This window comes from Chamaea fasciata, unplaced genomic scaffold (genome assembly GCF_029207755.1).
Source record: "Chamaea fasciata isolate MVZ Bird 193981 ecotype frontalis unplaced genomic scaffold, bChaFas1.0.hap1 SCAF_14, whole genome shotgun sequence".
In the NCBI taxonomy this organism is placed as follows: Eukaryota; Metazoa; Chordata; class Aves; order Passeriformes; family Sylviidae; genus Chamaea; species Chamaea fasciata.
In genome coordinates this window covers 18,514,314-18,533,370 of record NW_027094099.1, presented here as the reverse complement: position 1 = coordinate 18,533,370, position 19,057 = coordinate 18,514,314, and the positions used below count along the sequence as shown (strand labels likewise).

At 43.2% G+C, this 19,057-nt stretch overlaps 1 protein-coding gene across 1 annotated transcript in view; it reads left to right on the top strand.

Moving 5' to 3' along the window:
* Positions 1–15,784: 15,784 nt before the first annotated feature.
* The window catches only part of MEGF11 (multiple EGF like domains 11), a 253,547-nt gene continuing 250,274 nt past the window's right edge, over positions 15,785–19,057 (top strand). Inside the window, exon 1 of the mRNA XM_066196632.1 lies at positions 15,785–15,863. The gene's annotated coding sequence lies outside the window, so the exon portion shown is untranslated. The remainder of the gene's footprint in view (positions 15,864–19,057) is intronic.

Genomic DNA, 19,057 nt, shown 5'->3' with positions numbered 1-19,057 from the left:
TGAGGGAGCTGGAGCTGAGGGACAGCGGGGACGAGGTGAGGGAGCTGGAGCTGGAGCTGAGGGACAGCGGGGACGATCCGAGGGAACCGGCCGGCTGAGGGAACCAGGGCGGCCCTGAGGGGCGGGCGGGAGCCGGCTGAGGGGGAGCCCGAGCCGTGCCAGCCCTGAGGGAGCCCAGGCTTGTGTGGCTGGGCGAGTGCAGAGGGCGGATTCCCCTAAAGTGGGGGATGCAGTTGTATGAACCTACATGCTCTTTCATGGCGTCTTCCAGGAGAAATTCCAGGTCCGTTCCTCACCCCGATTTTGTGTGATCATATGTCAGAGCCCTCAGGGAGGTGGGGATCAGGGCAAGGGTGCCTGAGGAGAGCAGGCAAGCCCTAATGCCAACTACTTTTACAGTAATCACCAATGTTGTCCTTCACATTTACAGAGGGGAAGATAAAGGCACTGGCAGATGAAGTGTAGTCCAAGATGAAACAGAAAAGCAGGAGACCAAAGCAGTGTCTCTGGGTCTGAGTCACTGCTCTGTGTAATGCTGCAAGTGTGGAATTCTGGGGATGATTGTTTTGACTCTTAGAAAAGCATTCATACTTTCTCAAATAATACCTGCCTACACTATAACTTCACTTGAACATAAATACATGGTGAGAGCTGTGTAGTGTTTGTCCTTAGCAGGGAAAAAAAACACTGGGAAAGAGCCAAGGCAGCATGTCACTGTATGTTCCTGTTTATTCTACTTCTTATTTTTCACATGTTTTATAAAATGTGTATCTCCAATGACTAATACTTCTAAGTAACCAATTTGTGCCAGTAAATGGAAGCACCATCTGTAAGAAGCTGATTTGCAGAAGCCAAGTTCTCAAACATCTGAGGAGGAGGAGGTGTTATAACTGAGTGAGAGACGACCAAAGTGTAGACTTGGCTTTGGGAGTCAGGATGATTTCAGATGTATTATGTAAGCAGGATGTGAGAGGAAAAGGGAAATGGAGAGCAAAATGATGGAGCTCTTGTTCAGCAGGAACAAAGATGAAGTAACCCATGCTGGTAGAAAGGGTAAGAAAAACACATCATTTGGGGGAAAAAAAAGACACTTAATTGAGTTTGAAATGTGGCAGATGCCGATTGCTGACACAGTGAGGAACACAGACCAGTGTGCTTACTCGGTGACATTCAATGACTGCAATAAAACGGAGGTTAATTAAATAAAAGTAGCTGAGATCACTCCTCTCATTTGTGCAGTTTCACAGAGGAAAATGGAAGACCTTTGGGCCAAGTTCGCGCCCTGCTGATACTGTTGAGTTGCTGCACGTGTATTTACAACATCCTAATCTGAACAGTTTTATCATTCTTGAGTTTCCCCACTTCCTTCCTCTCTTGCAAGAAACCTCAGCTGGTTGCAAAAGGCCAAGCTGGAGTTCACTAGAGCAAGAGAACTCTTGACACTTTATCTGACAGCTGAGTTTGTCCCTGTGAGATCAGAGATCGACTTTCATGCTGATCTGGTAATTGTCTATACACAGGGCAAGAAGTTTGTGCAGGGACAGCCAAAAGTAACGGGATAACATGTGCATGTTTAATTGTTTTAAAATAAAAGTTGCAAAAATGTTGGTGTAGCAATATTAGAAGATCTTGCCAAATGTTGAAGACCAAAGATGGAGTGCAGCCTTCCTGCAGAACTATGGGCCATACATTGCTTCATACAGCTTCACTCCATGAAGTACTTTGTAAAGAAAAAAAAGTGGTAGAATACAAAGACATCAGAACAAGTATTATTTTCATGGAGTATTCCTCACTTTGTGCAATGCTTCCAAGGATAACACCAGTGAGTGCTAGAGCAGCTTTTATTTTATGTGGGCAATAGAAATCTTTAAAGTTCAATCCCATCTTTGTGCCTGCCCAGGATGGGAAGTGGGAGCCTCTCAGGAGCTCTCCCTGCCTGGAGAAGCCTGTCAGGAGATGCAGGACAGAATTTCAGTGTTACCTTTTGACAGAAGTGTTTGGGCAAAGAAATCTGAGATCACTGGAAAATACCAACAATTGGCTCAAGTTTCCCAAGCCTGAAGCTTTACTCATCTGACAAATGCCACAAACGAGGCAGAAGATAAATCTGGGATCCAAACAGTCATGGAATCAATAGAAATTGTATCTTTCCATTTCAAAAAGGCCTTTTAATCTTTTTTTTCCCCCTCCAAGTACTCTGTCGCTGAGGTAGAGGATGCGAGATTTGATTATCTTATAGCATAGTTTTGAAGTTGGTTCTCCCACTCTTAAAGCAATTGTGGAGCAATTGGCAATTCAGCATCTCCTTCTAACTCATCCTAAACTGGATAAATGCTCTCTTCTCTTGGAGATTCCTTCTCCTAGATTGCTGGCTCAGTAAAAGCCAAGTATTGTAAAAATTGCACCCACATCTAGAAAGGTCTCAGGATTAATATGCCATCCCTTGCACTCGTAAAAAAGAAAGATATCAGATGATTTTAACAATGCTTTTTTAATGTAATCCTGTGTCCACTGGCATTAATTATGTCCCCCGCCTTTAATTATTTTTGTCAGATCTCATGTTAATTAGACTCTCTTATTTTGCTTAGGATTGCACTTTCACGGATGATTATCTCATTTATCCCTTAAAATCATTTATACAGCGTTACAAAGAGAATTCTAATCCTATTTTAGCGGAAAGAAAATGATTTTTATATTGGTGCATTTTTTGCCTTCTGAATTTTCTCCGTGGATTTCGGCTCGTCGAACCCACCTTAGTCCTCTGCGTTTGCAGTGCCGGCCACTCCCGCTGTGGGACGCTCTGGAATCGGTTTTGGGTTGAAATCGGAGCTTTCGCTTCCCTGCCCGTGTCTAATGGGCTCAAATTCCACCTTTCAGCTTCCGTGAACAAACTGCTTGGAGTTGTTTATAGCATAAAGAGACAATTTTCTCCACAAAATAAACTAGAAAGCGATGCTGCTCTATAATAAAATAAAATAATAATAAAAAAAAGGGCTTGCAGATCTCTTCAAGCATGTCAGGAATATGAAACTACACGATGTTTACAATTACTGGAAGCATAAAAGCAATTTATCACAATACCTGATATTTACTATAGCGTGCATTTGATCTTCTTTCCCTCACCCTTTTCTTCCATGGATGCAGTTCAAAAGTTTACAGCACAGGAATGCAAAGCTGTGTACTGCTTTGTTTCACTTATTTTCTGTACCTTGGCTTAGTTTATCCCAGGGTTTCCCACTGCATTTACTGATGAGAGACCCTAAATATCATTAAAAGGAAAAAAAAAAGCCTTTTTGCTGAGATTATTAGAATGTTACAGTTCATCTGATCAGGGAGCTTTAGGTTGCAGCTGATAATAATTTGGTATAATCCAGAATTTCTGCTTTCATAAAATATGCTTGTATTTGTTATGCTAGAAATTATGAAAACAATTTGGGTCAAAGGAGAAGGCCACCATATCAATCTTCTTGCCATCAAAATGCATTTGATTTGGTGGGGGCCCTTGCACTGAAATGATGCTCAGGGTCCAGAGCAGCTCCTGCAGGTTCAGAGGATAATGGTGGTCAGAGATGGAAAGACCCAACAGGTCAGATTTTCCACCCTCTTCCAAATTGGGAGTGCTCCCTGTGCTACATCTCGCTCAACTCTGGGGTCAGTGCTGCACAATATCATGCTCTAAGGTTTATTTATTTCTTTATCCCAGGAAATAGAAAACAGAATAGCAAGGGTGAGTTTTACCCCCCTGCTTTCAAAATAACAAGAAGTTTCTAGGTGAAGCTGATTAATTCCCTCTTTGGCTCCTGTCATCAGAAATTAAATGGGGTTGACTCATGGGGAACTCTGCACTTGTGATTTGCTCTACAAATGAGATATAAGAGGTTTTCCTTGAGAGCTCAATGATGTATAAAAGGAAACTAAAGGAAAATGTATCACACTGCATTTCTGGGCTGCAGCTGTGCATCTTAGGTGTCTTAAATTCTTCTTACTAAAAGCCCTTGAGCAAAGATTTTATGCCCATAACTGCTCTATCCTCTGGCAAATCACATTGCCTGTCAGGGCTGGGTAAATAACAGGTTGCTCTTAAAAAAAAAAAAAAAATTACAAAGGAAAGAATACAAGATTTCAAGATACATTATTTCATAATTATTGTCAAGAACTAAGTCTCAGCTAGCAAGTAATTCAGGAATACCTAATTGTACATAATAATACTTTAACCTGTGCTGCCCAGTTCTGTATGTAGTGATATTATTTAGGTTCCCTTGATGTCCCTGTCTGATAACTGACCAACAGTGAATATTTTAAATTGAATGGAAAAGTCATAAAATGACATATGTACTGCTAACCACTTATTGTGCAATTGGAGGTTTTCATTTGGCAAATGTTCAAGCTTAAAATGTGTTTTTCATGATTATTCCCCTTATTAAAGCTCATTTGCTATTCATGGAAAGTGAGCACAAAAGAGATGTGAACAGTCAAAGAAACGCATTTGAAAATTCAAATGAATATCCAAGGGAAATGGATTTCAGTGTTTGCCCAACTCTACTGGGACACTCAGCTGCTGAACTTCTTAATGGGTGCCTTTGTCATTGTCCTCAAGGCTTCCATCACAAATGCTGGATGGCTCCTTACGACTTCATATTGCAGTCATTATGCAAAATTCCTTCTTGATATGGTTAAAGTGGTTCATTAGAGAGAGGCAAGGTGAGAGTGTGTTCACCACGTGCCTGCTGCTTTTACAGATGAGGTAAAATCTAATTTGTTGTGATATTGAGTACTGAGTTTAGTCCGGAGTCAAAGAAACTCGGGTCTTTGGCCCTTGCTAAGAGCTGACACATCCAATGGCCTTGCTCATCCTGGCCTCAGGGACTCCAGTTATCCCTCTGTGTCCTAGTGATGGGAAGGATCTGATCATCAGCTGTGGGAACAAAAACAGTAACTGATGTTTATTTTCTACTTAGGCCGAGCTCCTGGAAGCTAAATGACACCTTTATTCTTCACTTGCTTTCCTGGCAGCAGGATCTGCATGCAAGGCTCCTTCCCCTCCACTGCTTTCACCCACGAGTCGAATTGAAGTGAGTCAGGTGGTCAAGAACTGTCCTCTAGGTCCCAAACAGGATAGAAACACCAAAGTGCTGCTTGTTACTACCTCACTAAATGGTGTAGTTCCTTATCATGCTGATAATACAAAGTGATGTGAGCAACCACAGAGTTTCTAGGGATAGATAACTGAAAAAAATGTTGCATCATTCAGCCTGAGACTTTGGAGGTGCATTTACTCATGCAAGCTGAGGTCAAAGGCTGATGCTTTTCAGAAAGGTCTTGCTTCTTAGCCAAATTTATAACTGCTTCAATTAAAGGATATCAGATTCTTTGCCTGGGGTCACATGGCAACTCAGTGGCTCAGCCAGGGTTTGAGCCAAAGATCCATTCTCTTGGTTCATCACCCTTGAGTGTAAATAGGAGATTTAATTTTGCTTTATGAAGATATTAGGCAGGTTTCATACGTTTTATAACTTTCTGAAAGAGACCAAGCTGCCATTATAATGAGGCAATAGTCTAATGTGCAATAAAACTTAAGAAACACGAGATACAAAAAATATTTCCAGAGGAAGAAATTAAACCTTGAACCAGTAGTTTGTGGCAGCTGATAAGCTATGAAACTTTCTGGGGGCGTGAAGGACGTTAGAATGCCAATCAAATACCAAAATGCTCATTTAACTTAGTGAGAGGCTGCCTGATTTTTTCACACTGATGGTTATTTTAGGTATTTTTCGACTCTTTCCCCAGCTGCACATTGCAGAATGCAGTGTGTGGAGGGAGTGCACAGCACCAGTGTGAGCAGGTGTCCCCCACATTGGATGAGCTGGTGCAGCTGCAGGTAAGGGAAAGGTTTTCTGCTGGTGCAACAGGAAAGCCAAGGAGCAGCCCCGGCTGTGGGACAGAACTGTTCTGGATTTACAGTCAGGTGCCAGGAATGCTCTCACAGATATGGCAGCCCATGCCTTCAGGAGCATGGAACAAAAGGAGGGGCAGTCTCAGATTATTTCTAATATTTTTGCTAAAAATTGAGTTCACCATGTTATTTTCCAGCTTATCTCACCACCCTTCCTTTTTTTTTTTTTCTTTTCCTTCTAGAATGTCCCATCCCTTCAAGTTTCATTTTTGGAATTTAATATCTCCTCTTGATGAGTTCTGTTCCTTATCTTCTCTCGATCCATTTCTGCTTCTCTTTTAGATTCTGTCTCCTTCAGTCTCCAACTAATGTCTTCCCATATGTCAGATTTAAAAAAAAAAAAATTTACAAGATGCTGGGCTGTGAAAGGAACTAGGGAATGTTTATGTGGTTGCAGCAGGCTGACCGTTAAAGTGACTTTATTTCTACAGCATTTCAGATGCTGGGCTTGACAGTTTCATTTCCGAAACTATTTATACTCACAAAAATCCATAACAGCATTTCCATTATTTCCTTATATGATTTTTTTTTGCCTATATTTTATCAAGTCATCTTCTTCTATTCAGGCCTGATTTCAGACAATAGGAATACAAAGTGGAAAAATCCTTTCTAAAAGAGACTGTAGCTTTTTATCTATTGAAGAATCTTTCTGTGTCCCAACACATTTTTATCTCAGCCTCCTTTTCAGCTTCTCCTGTTGATTTGATCCAATGGAATGACATGCAGGGGAGACTTAGATGAAAGTTACACCTGAAGAGGGTGTGTGCTCAGAGATGAGGAACCTCACCAAAGCTGCCTTCCTCATTATCCACCAAAGTCCTCCTGCAGCTCTGGATCCTGATTCCAGACCATGCCACATTAAAGCAAAGGCCAGCTGTAGCTGCTGCCTCCCACTGAAAACACAGAAGGAGTAGATATTTTACTAAACTATCACTACTGGACATCACAACAGGCTAAGATGGACAAAAGTTATAGATTTTATATCCTTGCTTTTCTAAATATAACACTGTCTAAGCCTTTATATATGTGATGGTGTTTTTTTTTTTTTTTGTCATTGCAAGAAAAAACCCAACCATACCAGAACCTGCAGTTTTGAAAAGGAAACTACATTCATAGCTAGCATTCAATATTCTTGAACAACGTGAGTGCATTAAATTCTGACACAGTTTGCATAAAGAGACTGTGTGGCAATTTGTAAGAACATGTGAAATAAACATGTTTAGAGTAGTCAGGTGTAACCTGCTCCTTGCCACAGTAGTAAAATCAGTGATTCCCAGACTTTCTGGTCTGGCAAACCCTTGTCAGCCCTTAGGACTCTGCACAGACCCCCAGACCCCTCAGTATCAGTGGCTGATGCAAACAGAATAAAGACAAAGCTCGTCATGATTTCACAGATAAAGTTTGGAACCTGTGGCTCTGGGCTGCTACTGTGACTCCAGGGAATGGTAGGGTAAATTTGTGATGGAATATGCTGGTAACAGTCTGAGCTACTGAGCAGAGCCCCTTTTGCTTGCCTTGGAGAGACGCTGGCCCAGGAAGGTCAGCAGGTTGGTTGCTTCCTGCTGAGCTAATTGGCAGGGTGACAGCCACTGCCTGCCAAACACATGCATTTGTTTAATCTCTGTGAGTTGGAGATAAAAAACACCAATAGACAAAAGAGGCCTTCTTTAAAAGAGCTGATTTAGAGCTGGGTGAAGATGGCTTCTCCCCTTAAATCCCAAAGTGTCAGTAGTAGCTGCTCTGGATGTGCGCAAGTAACACACCCAGACTCACTTTGGATCCTTTTTTCCCTTGACAGTGCAGTAGGAGGAGAGGGGAACTGTTGATCTTGGTATAATAAGAAAAGTTACCAGAATCAGGGAGTTTTGGCATCTGTAGTTATATATCTAAAAGCTGATGCCACTTGTACGTGCAAGATTGAATGGATTGCAGGAGGGATGAGGAGCTTCCTGAACTGATTTAAGATGCACAAAGCTGCTGTATAAAGGACATGTGCAAGGCCCAAGGGAGTCAGTGCAAAGAATCTTGTTAATGTTTATGGGCTTTTGATCAAGTCCTAAAGACAGACTCAAGAGTTGAGATGTTTTGACTTTGAGACAAAGGCCCTGGTGCAATTATATAATTTCTATTATTCTCTTTAAACTGGTGTGTGTTATTCATCATTCTGATCAGAACATGCTTTGCATCTCTGTCCTATTTCTGGTTTGACGATTGTGATAAACTTGGTAACCTTTTGCAGGCTGTGAAGCTGTACACTTCCTTCAGATCCTCTGTTTGGCTTGTGAAAGTGCTTTTTAAAATTTAAAGGACAAAAATTTTTGTTTGTTTTTGCCAATTAGGGATTACCAGGGGCTAATCATATTCTAAAACAATAGGCATGAGTGTGATAAACTTAGTGACCCTTTTCAGCCTGAAAGCTGTACACTCCTTCATTTAGATTGTAAAAGTGCTTTTTAAGTTTTAAAGGGTAAAATTTATGAGGATTTTTTTTTTTATTTCACCAGTTTATTAGGGTCTAGTGGTATTCTAAAAATATAACTTCTAGTGCAGCTTCATCTTTGCCTCTTTCAGAGATTTGCATCCTTTCCATTTGTATGGAATGTACCTGTTGCTGCCATCTCCCTATGACAGAGGGCTATCTCTTTGGTATCCTCAGGATTTGCAGGTTTTAATTAGAATGGATTTATGTTGATTAGAGTTGATGGGATTGAAATGCCATGTAGTTATTAATTTCCTAGTTTTTAATTTTGCTACTTAGTCATACGTTACCAAAAATATCTTGGAAATGTGGGGTTTTTTTCCCTTGTAAAGTGGCAAACCAGAGAAATAAATGCATCACGGCAGGCTGTCATTTTGAGTACAACTCCTGCTAGATCCTGACTTAGAATTCTGTGAATGACTATGGAGCTGGATGAAAATGAAAAGAAATACGTGCAGCCAAGTTTTCTTAGATTTTCTTTGAAAACAGAAATGGGCTTTCAGGAATTTCTGCTAGAATTTCCTTGGTTTCTTTTTTACACGTAAACGCCAGTGAACAGAATCCCTAGAAATTCCAAAATTTCAAAACGCCCATTTTAACTTTCATCTCTGTAGCATATGGAAGACAAACAGTTTCTGGGTAGAAGTCAATATTATCCAGCCCGTGGAATGCTGTTTCCACTTTTGCAGGGAGGAGAGTGAGGCATAAATTAATGTGTGGTCCAGCCCAGGGATCATTACTATCAGTCCAAGGTGCATCTTCACATCTCACTGCAACAGGATAAGGTGTAGTGCAGTGGACTGACTTTGCAGGCTGCTCGTCTCTGCAGTGGTGAATAAAGGCAGTAACAACATTTACAGAGCAGATAAAAATTCAAATGATCCTCTTTTCAAAAGTCTCTTGCTGAGCCCATTGCAGCTGAAGGGAGGAGGCCACAGCTCTGAGATACACAAGTGGCAGGGTTTTGGACTGGGAATGAAGACTCTGGCTTTTGCAGAGTAGGGGTTCAGTGCAGAGAATATTTATATTCAGTACTGGCAGTCAACTAGTTCCTAAAACTTCAGGGTAAAAATTCCTGCAGAAATCGATCCTAAAGATAAATCCACATCTTCTTTCAGCTTCTCTCTTGTTTCTGTAATCAAACCCATTCCTCACTGAGTACAAGAGCAGTGAACTCAAAATTTCTTCTGATAAAAGCATAGCTGAACAGCATTGTTCCACAACGTGTCCAAATAATGCCAACACTACATTTCCTGCAGATTTAAGTTCTCTCCTTAATATTCTGTCCATCTGGAGACAGCTGTTTGAAGAAAACAGCTCAGCTGATCATAAATTTGCCCCAGCATATTTAGAAGTATTTGTAAATAAGATCTGAATGAATATATCCTATGGACTTCTTTCAGAATACCAACGACCAGCTTTGGTTTGCTCCAGTCCTTATTTTAACTCTGTTTCTGGTTTGCCAACACTTGGAAGTTTGGTCAGCCTTCTCCAAATGGGAATTTCCTAAGGTTTGGGTTTCTTTGTGAAGGAGCAGAACTTTGGGAAACCTCATTGCATTGGTAGAGGGAGATGGAGAGAGTCAGGATTCTTCTCTAGCTCCCAGGTCTGTGCCCCTTTTTGGCCTGTGCTTGCTCATGGCTGTTCCAGCCTTTGGGTTTAGGTGGAGGTGAAAGAGAAATTCAAAGAGATACAAACCCAGGAGATGGGCAATATTCAAATAATTGACTCAATCACAAATACAGCTGATAACGTTTAAGCTGTAAATGCCTGTTTGGTGTTGGAAAGTTGGGAATTGGTCAGGTTTCTCCCATAGCCTTGATTCCACCTCAGGCAGTACTAGCAGGGATGTCCTGTAGATACACAGGAACGTGGCAGGTAAATCCTCCTTTTACTCTCACAACCAAAAGGTAAGGATGTGCTTGGAAGCAATTGGTTTCTTGCTTCAATTGTAGTGTGAATTTTCTGGATAAAAGAAAAAAAAATCTCATCTTGCAGTTATCCACATAGGAATTTGCACTAAAAAGCCAACACTTGCAGTCTGACCTATATGACATTGCTGTTAATTATGCATTATATATGCTGCTTTTCCTGTTTTTTCATTGTGAGGGGCCTCATTTCTTCTCAGTTCATATGTATTAGTCTCATTAACATTAATAAGAGTTTAGGTGTTGCAGAGTGATTGTCAATCTAGTTTGATATCATTCCCCAATACTTAACCAGGGTCATGTGCTCCAAATAAAGGCAGAATGACATTCTGGATGCCAGGATGTACTTGGGTTCCTTTTTCCTACAGAATTACACCCTGAAGCTCCTGAGAGCCAACCTGTGGATTCCTTGGAGCTCTCTTACCTGCTCAGGCCATTCTGATCCATCCAAAGGGATGATCTGTTCACACAACAAAGCTGTCACAGCCATCCTGCAGCGCAGAGTCCCACTCATCCCTTTGGTGGGAGGCTGCTCTCTCATCCAGTTTCCTTTACAATAAAAGGAGTAATAGCTGTGTACAACTGAATTTCTCTAGGTTTTTTTTGTTAGTGGATCAAATTCCTCCCTGAGGTAACCAGCTACAGTTCAGCAGAATGAAGGCTACGTCTTCATTTGAGTCATTGCATAATTATTTGCTTCAGCCTCGCCAAATCCTTTGTTTATTTTTAAATTTGCATCATACTAAGCAGAAAATAAAGTCATGCCCAGGAGCAGTGCAGAAACCATGATTAAGAGAAATAGCAGACACTGAGAATGATGGTCATACACACAGGATTAAGAGGAGAATTTGACTTCCTATAGGTCAAGATTTACACAAACCACTTGGTCACTGGCCAGTTCTTAACTCATTTTGCGTGTCCTTTTTATTAGGATTGGGGAGCAGACTGAAAAGCTGTGTTAATGAAAAAAACCCAAACAATTGACATGATTGAACCAGGCCCTAAATTCTTAGTGTCTGTTTGAATTAGATGAACAATTCCTGTACATTTTGGTACAGTAATGCAGGATTAATGTTTTCTGATCATATTTTCATTACTTGTTCTTTAAGAGCACTGGGACAACTTGAATGAATCTTCGTGTTTGTAACAGGTCCATCATGTGGGAAAAGATAAATTAACGTGATTCTTGTTATCCTTATTTGGAGAGATCAGGGATGGATTGGGAAAGTCAAACAAAACCTGTGCAGAACTGGCTCTAGTTCAGACTGTATTTTTTACATTGCCTACAACTAATATGTTTGTATTTGATTTGGACACTTTGTATTGGTAGAAGGGAGTCAGGCATAAATGAGGCCAACACTATTATTCAGTGTTATTAATGATGTTGTCTACTCTTAGTTCCTCAAAAACTAGAAAACTAATAAATTTTACATATTGGGAAAAAATCACAGATAAATCAAACAAATACATAAATTCTTTAAAGTATTTAATATGTGTTAAGAGGACAGGATGATGAATTCAATATTGAAAACCAATATCAAGTTTACAATTATGTACCATTTATCATCACTGATTGCACAGACAGAGTATTATTGTGGGGAACAGAATGATGCATAAACTAAAACCCTGATTGGTTTTCTAAAAAAAAAACCCACCAAGTTAAAATTCATGTTAGGTCTGAAAAGCTTTGTTTTTCTTTTTCAAGCATTATTTTCAATAGTAATTGTTCATTCAGACACAAATGATGCATATTTAATTTCTTCGGCTTTAATATTAGCAGTATAATAATTTTCCAGTGTTGATAACTTGTGCTTTTACAAACACTAGCAGGATTCAGTTTGCTGTTGTCTTCTGAGGCCAAATTTCCCCTTTAAGCAAAAAGAACACATGGAAAATGAAGAAGTGGAGAGGAACTAGGTTTGAATTGGACACGTAGAAGACAAGCAAATGAAAGCAGCAAAATGCTCTTGAAAGGTGAATGGACTTTGAAGAGAAAAAGTGTACAAGTGGCTGCTTTTACTCAGCAGATCTTTTCAAAGGGTGAAATTCTGCCTCCCCAAAAGCCAATGGCAAAGCTCCCAGTGACTTCAGTGTTTTCAAAGTCCTGTTGTCTGTGTGAAGGACATGCCTGCTCACCTGTATGAAAGAGCTGCTCTTCTTTAAACTCCTGTCACCCCAGCTGAGCTCTGGGAGAGGGAAATGAATTCTCTGGCTCACACTTTATCAGCAGAATTATTAAGCAGTTTTCTGTGCAGAGTCACTCTCGTAATACACTCCTGCTTTTTTTTTTCCTTTTTTATTTTATTTTTTTAAAAATTCTTTTCTCATTTTCATATTGGTTCAGGTTTCCTGGGGATTACCAGATATCATTTCACCAAACTGAAGCTGTGCACTCATAACTGAGAGTTATTTTGTCCTTCAGAATTTCAACAACTCACTCTGATTTATGAAAGAATCTGGCTAAGCTTGAAGATTCAACTGGAGTTTACAGAGTTATAACTCTAGTCTAGACTCATTGAGTCAACAATAATAAGAAAGAAGCCAAACTGTCTTTTTATATCTCTTTTTGTAAACTACACATTTTAAAAACAGAAGCACTGAACTAGAACCAGTGTGCTGCAATCTAGTGCTGCTTGGACTGAATGTCTTTTAGAAGGGGTTTGCATTTAAATAGACACCAAGAAGAAATGAGTATTCCGGTAGTCACCCTCAAATGGAGAAACATCCACAGCCACACTCAGTGGCATTTACTGACATCTACATGCCTGCAAGCAGACAACCACAGTGCAGAGAATGCCAGAACTTTCCATGGGAAATTACTGAGCTGGATGGGATTTGATATGAGCCAGAAGAGTGGGGCTGAATGCTTTGCCTCAAATATCTGTCAGGAGTCATCCAGCAGAATGGAATGTCTGGGGTTTCATTGGTGTCCAGAGCACTCATAGTTTGACAGGCCACTTCTTTGGAAAGTTTTACGCAGAACACTGAAAGACAAAGGAAAAAAAAATTGTCGCAGCAGCAGGCTTGCCTAATTCATTTTAAGCAGTCTGGTTTAGTTTCTTTGCATTTCTTACCCTTTAAAAAGGAAAATCAGGGATGCTAAACAGTTCCCCAAATGGAAACTGGTGACAAAACTGCGTTCTAAACAATGCCATCAGCATAGATCAACTGGTGGTTTTTAATATTCTTAGGCAAATGACAAAACCTAATTATCTTTATTTATTCAATAAATCAAGTCCAAATTTGATCTACTAAATTGTATTAAATATTGGAAATAATTTAATAAATAAACGAGATTGTTAATTTATTATTGATATTCATCATTAGGATTTTGGTAAAAAATAATTTAAAACAGGTGGAGAAACATAGTGAGGAATTCACCTCAGGCACCTCAGTACTGCTGCAGAAACTGCTTAGGTTGCCTTAGCCATGGATAATGAAGAAAAATAGCTTGTGGAGCCAGGGAGGGAGCAGAACTGGGCCTGGCAAAGAGGTGGGGAAGGAGGAATCTCTCCAGCAGCCACTCCAACACCCAGGGATTCTCCAGTGCCCCGTGCTGCTGGCTCAGGGGGCTGGTGCAAGGTCTTGGCAATGCTGCAAACCAGCACGGCAAGGCAAGGTTGGGAACCTGGTGCTGAAGTGAAGGAGTTTCTTGGGAGGCTGGGAGCTTGCAGGGAGTCCCTGACAGTGCAAGCTCTTGGCAATGCTGCAAACCAGCACGGCAAGGCAAGGTTGGGAACCTGGTGCTGAAGTGAAGGAGTTTTTTGGGAGGCTGGGAGCTTGCAGGGAGTCCCTGACAGAGCCAATGTACCAGTCCTGGCCCAAACTATGTCCTTTTTGAAACACTGCCATCACCTGCAGTCATGCACTGGCACGTGACCAAAAAACACAGTGCAGGACAAAGGATTTTGGCAGCCTCATGTGGACATAAAATACTGTACAATGTGGGGATTCATCGTGTGGCTATGGTGACAAAGTTCTATTAATCTTTTTGGTCTGTTATCAGAAAGGTCTTGTGTTGGTCTTGTGTTTCTGACATACTGAGATGTTCAAAAAGCAGGATCACAGCCAACATTGTTATTCTAATTAGAATATAATCAGTAATAGTACGTAACACAAGTAGAGCATTTCATCTTGAAAAGCCTGTGCAAGCATAAGATTCCTGGCTAAGAGCTAAGTTAGTGCAGCTGTTCAAATCACCTGTCATAAGCCTTTTGGTCTAATGATTTTAATCATTATGCATTTGTAACTTCTGGTACATCTTTCAGGAAGAAAATGACAACCGTGGGGTGCGATTCGTTCCCTGGCTGATGCCTCTCTGAGCACGCAGTGGCACTGAGCCACCCGAAAGCAGCAGCGATGCAGTCGATGTGACAGCGCAAGGGCAGATGCTCTGGACGGTAGAGGATGCTAGAGAAGAGGTAAAATTTCCACGGCGCTTTTCCCCATTAGCATCCCCTGAACCTGGCGTGGTATCAGCTCGAACCAGCGTCTCCCCGTGCAGGGGCTGCTTTGGGCGCCGCGAGCTGCGTGTGCCTGCCCGTGTGTGCCCGCTCCTCCAGCCTCTGCTTGCAAACCCGGCACCTTGAAATGGCTCCAGAAGTTTGCGTGATCTCCCTGTAAGCACATCGGCGGAGTCTGAGAGGTCTCTGCTCGGGAGATTCGCGGTGTTTCAGCTGCAGGAGGCAGGGAGCCGTGCTTTCCCCCCATCTCCTGCCCCTGCTCAGCCACCAAGTGTTTCTGCCTCGGCTATAGTTTGCTTCCTCATTCCCACATGTTCGGGCGGCAACCCTGGGGTGCCGGGCTGGCAGTCTGATTCTTTGTCCTTTTAGTCTATTGAATGTATTTTAATTGAATCGGGCAGAGAAAAAAAACCCCAAAACACACACACAAAGCCCAAGGCATCAGGACTAGATCCCCCTTCCCCGAAACAACAAACGGTTAAATAAATAACGAGATGCCAAACCAACCATCACCAAACGAATAAGCCAAAAATCAGCGTCAGCGCCGCAGGAAACGGGAAAGTTTCTGCGCTCTGAAGCTGGTACCGCACGTCAAAACGAGAATCCAGGGGGAGGGGAGCGGAGCGCGGCCTCAGCCCAGCGCCTGCGAGAGCCGGGGATGCGCCGGTGCGCCCAGCCCTGCATCCCGGAGCGACTGCCCGAGAGATGCTGCCGTGACTTGGTTCTGCGCCGGGAAAAGAACGGCTCCGAGCCCCCACCCCCGTCTCCTCCCGCCCTCCTCTTCCTTCCCCCTCCCCCGGGTCCTGCGGGGAGGCGGGTTTAAGGTGGGTCGTGTGGCCGCGGTAACTTTCCTAACAGAGCCAAAGAGGCGCCCGGAGTCCCCCGCAGCAGCATCGCCCGCCCGTCCTGGGCAGCGGCACCGGCGCGCTGCCCCCGTGCCAGCGGCCCCGGCTCTGCCGAGGCTGCCCGGGCTCCGCTCGCCGCCTCCCGCCGCCGCCTCTCGCCGCAGCCCCGCGGAGCCGGCCCCGGGTCCCGCCGAGGTAGGTGCGAGTCGGGACAAGCGCTGGGCGCTGCCGGGGCCGCGGCACCGGAGCCCCGTGCCCGCAGCTGCCGCCCCGCGCTCCCCGATTGTTCCTGGCGCTGCTGCGGGGCAGGGAGCATCCTCTGCACCCCCGGCTGCCGGGGACGAAGCCCCTGCCCTGCTCCTTCTGGAACTGCCCAGGCAGCCAGGACGAGCCGGGGGGAGGCAGTCTCTCTCCAGTCCCTTCCCTCAATCTTTGCATTCTCGTTGGTGCTTTTGGAAGTGCTGAGCTAGGAGATGTGCGCGTGGGTGAGATCTTACGGCTTTATTAGGACTCTCCCCTATCAGCGCTTCTTTCAGAAGCTGCTTCTTCCCCCACCCCCCGCGTGGTTTACTGGGGTGTTGTATCGGCACGAACTTTCTTCTGGCTGCAGGAGACGGATTTGGTCCCCTCGTGTCCCCGCGTGTCCCCGTCCTGGGGCTGGTGCGTTGCGCGGGCGAGTGGACTCGGGCTGGCGCTTCGCTGCTCGGACTGTGGCGGCTTCCCTTGTCTGTACCTGCCGGGGCTCCTGGTGGGAGAAGGTGTTTGGGGAAGGGAGAAGTTGTAGGATGCAGTGTGTAAGCGACACCTGCGTTTCTAGAGCCTGGGAAGGGGGTGGAATCTCACTCTCACTGGCGCTACTCGCTGCTGCCAAACATTGCCTCCTTTTGCCTAGGCAGGACTCTGGCCACGCTGCCAGATGGTTCCTAACAAAGAGAGAAGTTTGGGAGTGTCAGGACATCAGCTCCCAAATAAATCCGGAGCTCGGCTGAGGTCGCAGGGACAGCGCACAGTTGTGGTGGCTGTGTTTATCTGATGCCGCTTACTCAGTGAGAGAACGGGGCACCTGATTGAGCCAGAGAGGTGGGCAAGGGCATCAATAGCTGGGAAACCAAGGCAGCCATCGCTCCTTGTGATTTAAATCTCCAGCCCCTGCAATCATTGCACGCTGGGCTTAGCCCGTCCTCCCCTCCAGCAAGAAGAAAGTCCGGGGTTAACTAAAAGGAAGGCGACAGTTCATGTCTTTATTATCCCCTGACTTAGAACAGGAGTATGTAACACATAAATCAGCTCGAATGGAGCAGCCAGTCTGCCTTCTACGACCTGTCAGATGGGGGAGATCCCGCCCCCGGTCATGCTCAGTCCTGGATTTTGGTAATAGGAATCTCAAGTTAGGGGACTGGATGTTATGTCTCGATTTCACATCACTGGGCTAAGGAATTCTGAGATTTATCCCGGGATATCCAAGTCTCAGTCAGAATCCTTTCCATCCTTAGATGTCTCCTAGAGTCCATCAAGAGCTTTGCTGTCCCTCTTGCTGTTTGGATCTTCCTGCCATGTCTACTTTGGTATTGAATCCCACAAATTTTCCTTCTCAGAGTAGTGCCTGCTGGATGGATTCTTTCAGGTGTGTTGCCTTGGTCATAAATAAAGGTGACCAAAGCGGCTGAACGGCCTCATCACAGGGTTGGATTTTAGCCAATCTTTTACAGAGTGGGGATCTGTTCTTGTTAATGAACAAGTTGATGTTCATGGGCCATGCTCTGGAGTCTCTTAAAGTTGGTGTGGGACACCTGAAATCGTCTTTGATGAGGTTAATAAATGCTAAGAAGCATGTGTGAAATATGTTTGCAAAATCAGATTCAAGGCAAGTGCACAGGTTCTTATTTCTCAGTAACAACCTCGGGAGGCTTCTTCAGTGTTCGAACTCTTGAGTTCAGTTTTATTGCTGCTTCTTGTTGATACCTGAGTAAATTTGCTACAGAATTGCCAAAGTTTTAAGGTGAAAGTGTTTCAATATATGAAACATTGAAAATGATCATGTAGCCATGATCTGTTTTTCAAAACAGGATCTCAGTGTTGTCTTTGTTTCCAGTCATTCCCAGTCACCAGTTTAGTAAAATTCTGTAATTTTATTTAAAAACCCCAAATTGGTTCATGTTAAATACACAACATTAGGCTGAATTACGTTGCTTCAGCTTTTTATTTATGAGAAAAGTCCTAATTTGATCTCTTCTTTTTTTAAAAATTAAATACAAATTTATTGTCCAAAGAATCAAACAGAAGCCAACAGTCCCTGTTAAGAAGTCTCATATTTACTGTGAATGGGGCACTCAGCCATTTTCACTTTGAACAATCCATCGTGCTTTAAACACCAGGCAGCAGAATTAATATTTAAGCAAATGCATACGGCAAAACTATAAATCACTGAAAACAGTTAATTATATTGGAACTGTGAAAATACCTTTGAGTACACCCTACATAAACTATTTTTCTCTAGTGTGATCACAATTCTTGCAAACCTTTTATCCTTGTATGTGAAATCATTTCTAATTCTGTGTTCCTGCAAAGTATGTGCCTGGTTATTGTTTTCAAAACCATGTGGTTTGGGCTACTATTTAAATATAATATTTATGATACTACTTTGGTTGTTCAGCTTAAAAAGGGAAGTGCTGCATACCATTGCATATTAAAAAGCTTCTATGTAATTACTACTTTTTGCGGTACTGCTGTGCAGATCTCTGGGTCAGGAATTTAAAAGGAGACTTTACAGAGTTCACAGTTACTTTATATAAAAGCCATAAGTCTTCTTCTCGAAACATGGGGGCTGCAGGCACTGGGGAGTGTGAAGCGTGGTACCTGCACTGCTTTTTACCTTTTTCTTATTGCAGCATGTATGTTTGCCATTGTGTACTCCCAGGTGCATGGAGTGTGGCGGGCTCCCCCTAACCATCATCTGTTGGTCCCCTTCGGGTCTGAATAACCCATTTACACATTTATTGTCTTATTGTCATCTTATCCAAATATGTCTGTTCTGGTTGCGTCTTGCAGAGGAGTGCTGGGAGACACAGGAGGCGCTTCCACTGCCCCTCTCTGCCTTGCCTGTCCATGCAAAGGACCTGTGAGGCTGCAAGAGGCAGAGTCTGTTGCCAATTCAAAGCCAAAGCCCCTGGGAGTTTCTTCAGGCATGGTGATGGACTTAAGATCACTCTGTAGATGCCTGTAGGATTCAGGTCTCTCAATCTCCTTAGATTCCCCAGGGTATCCTGCCTGGTCTCCAGTTGCTGCTCCACCAGAATTCTGTTGTCCTGGGAGACACACACTGGATCTGGTGCCCAATGCAGATATCTTGGTTTTCTCACGTGTCTCAAATAGGACTTGGGATCCCTGTT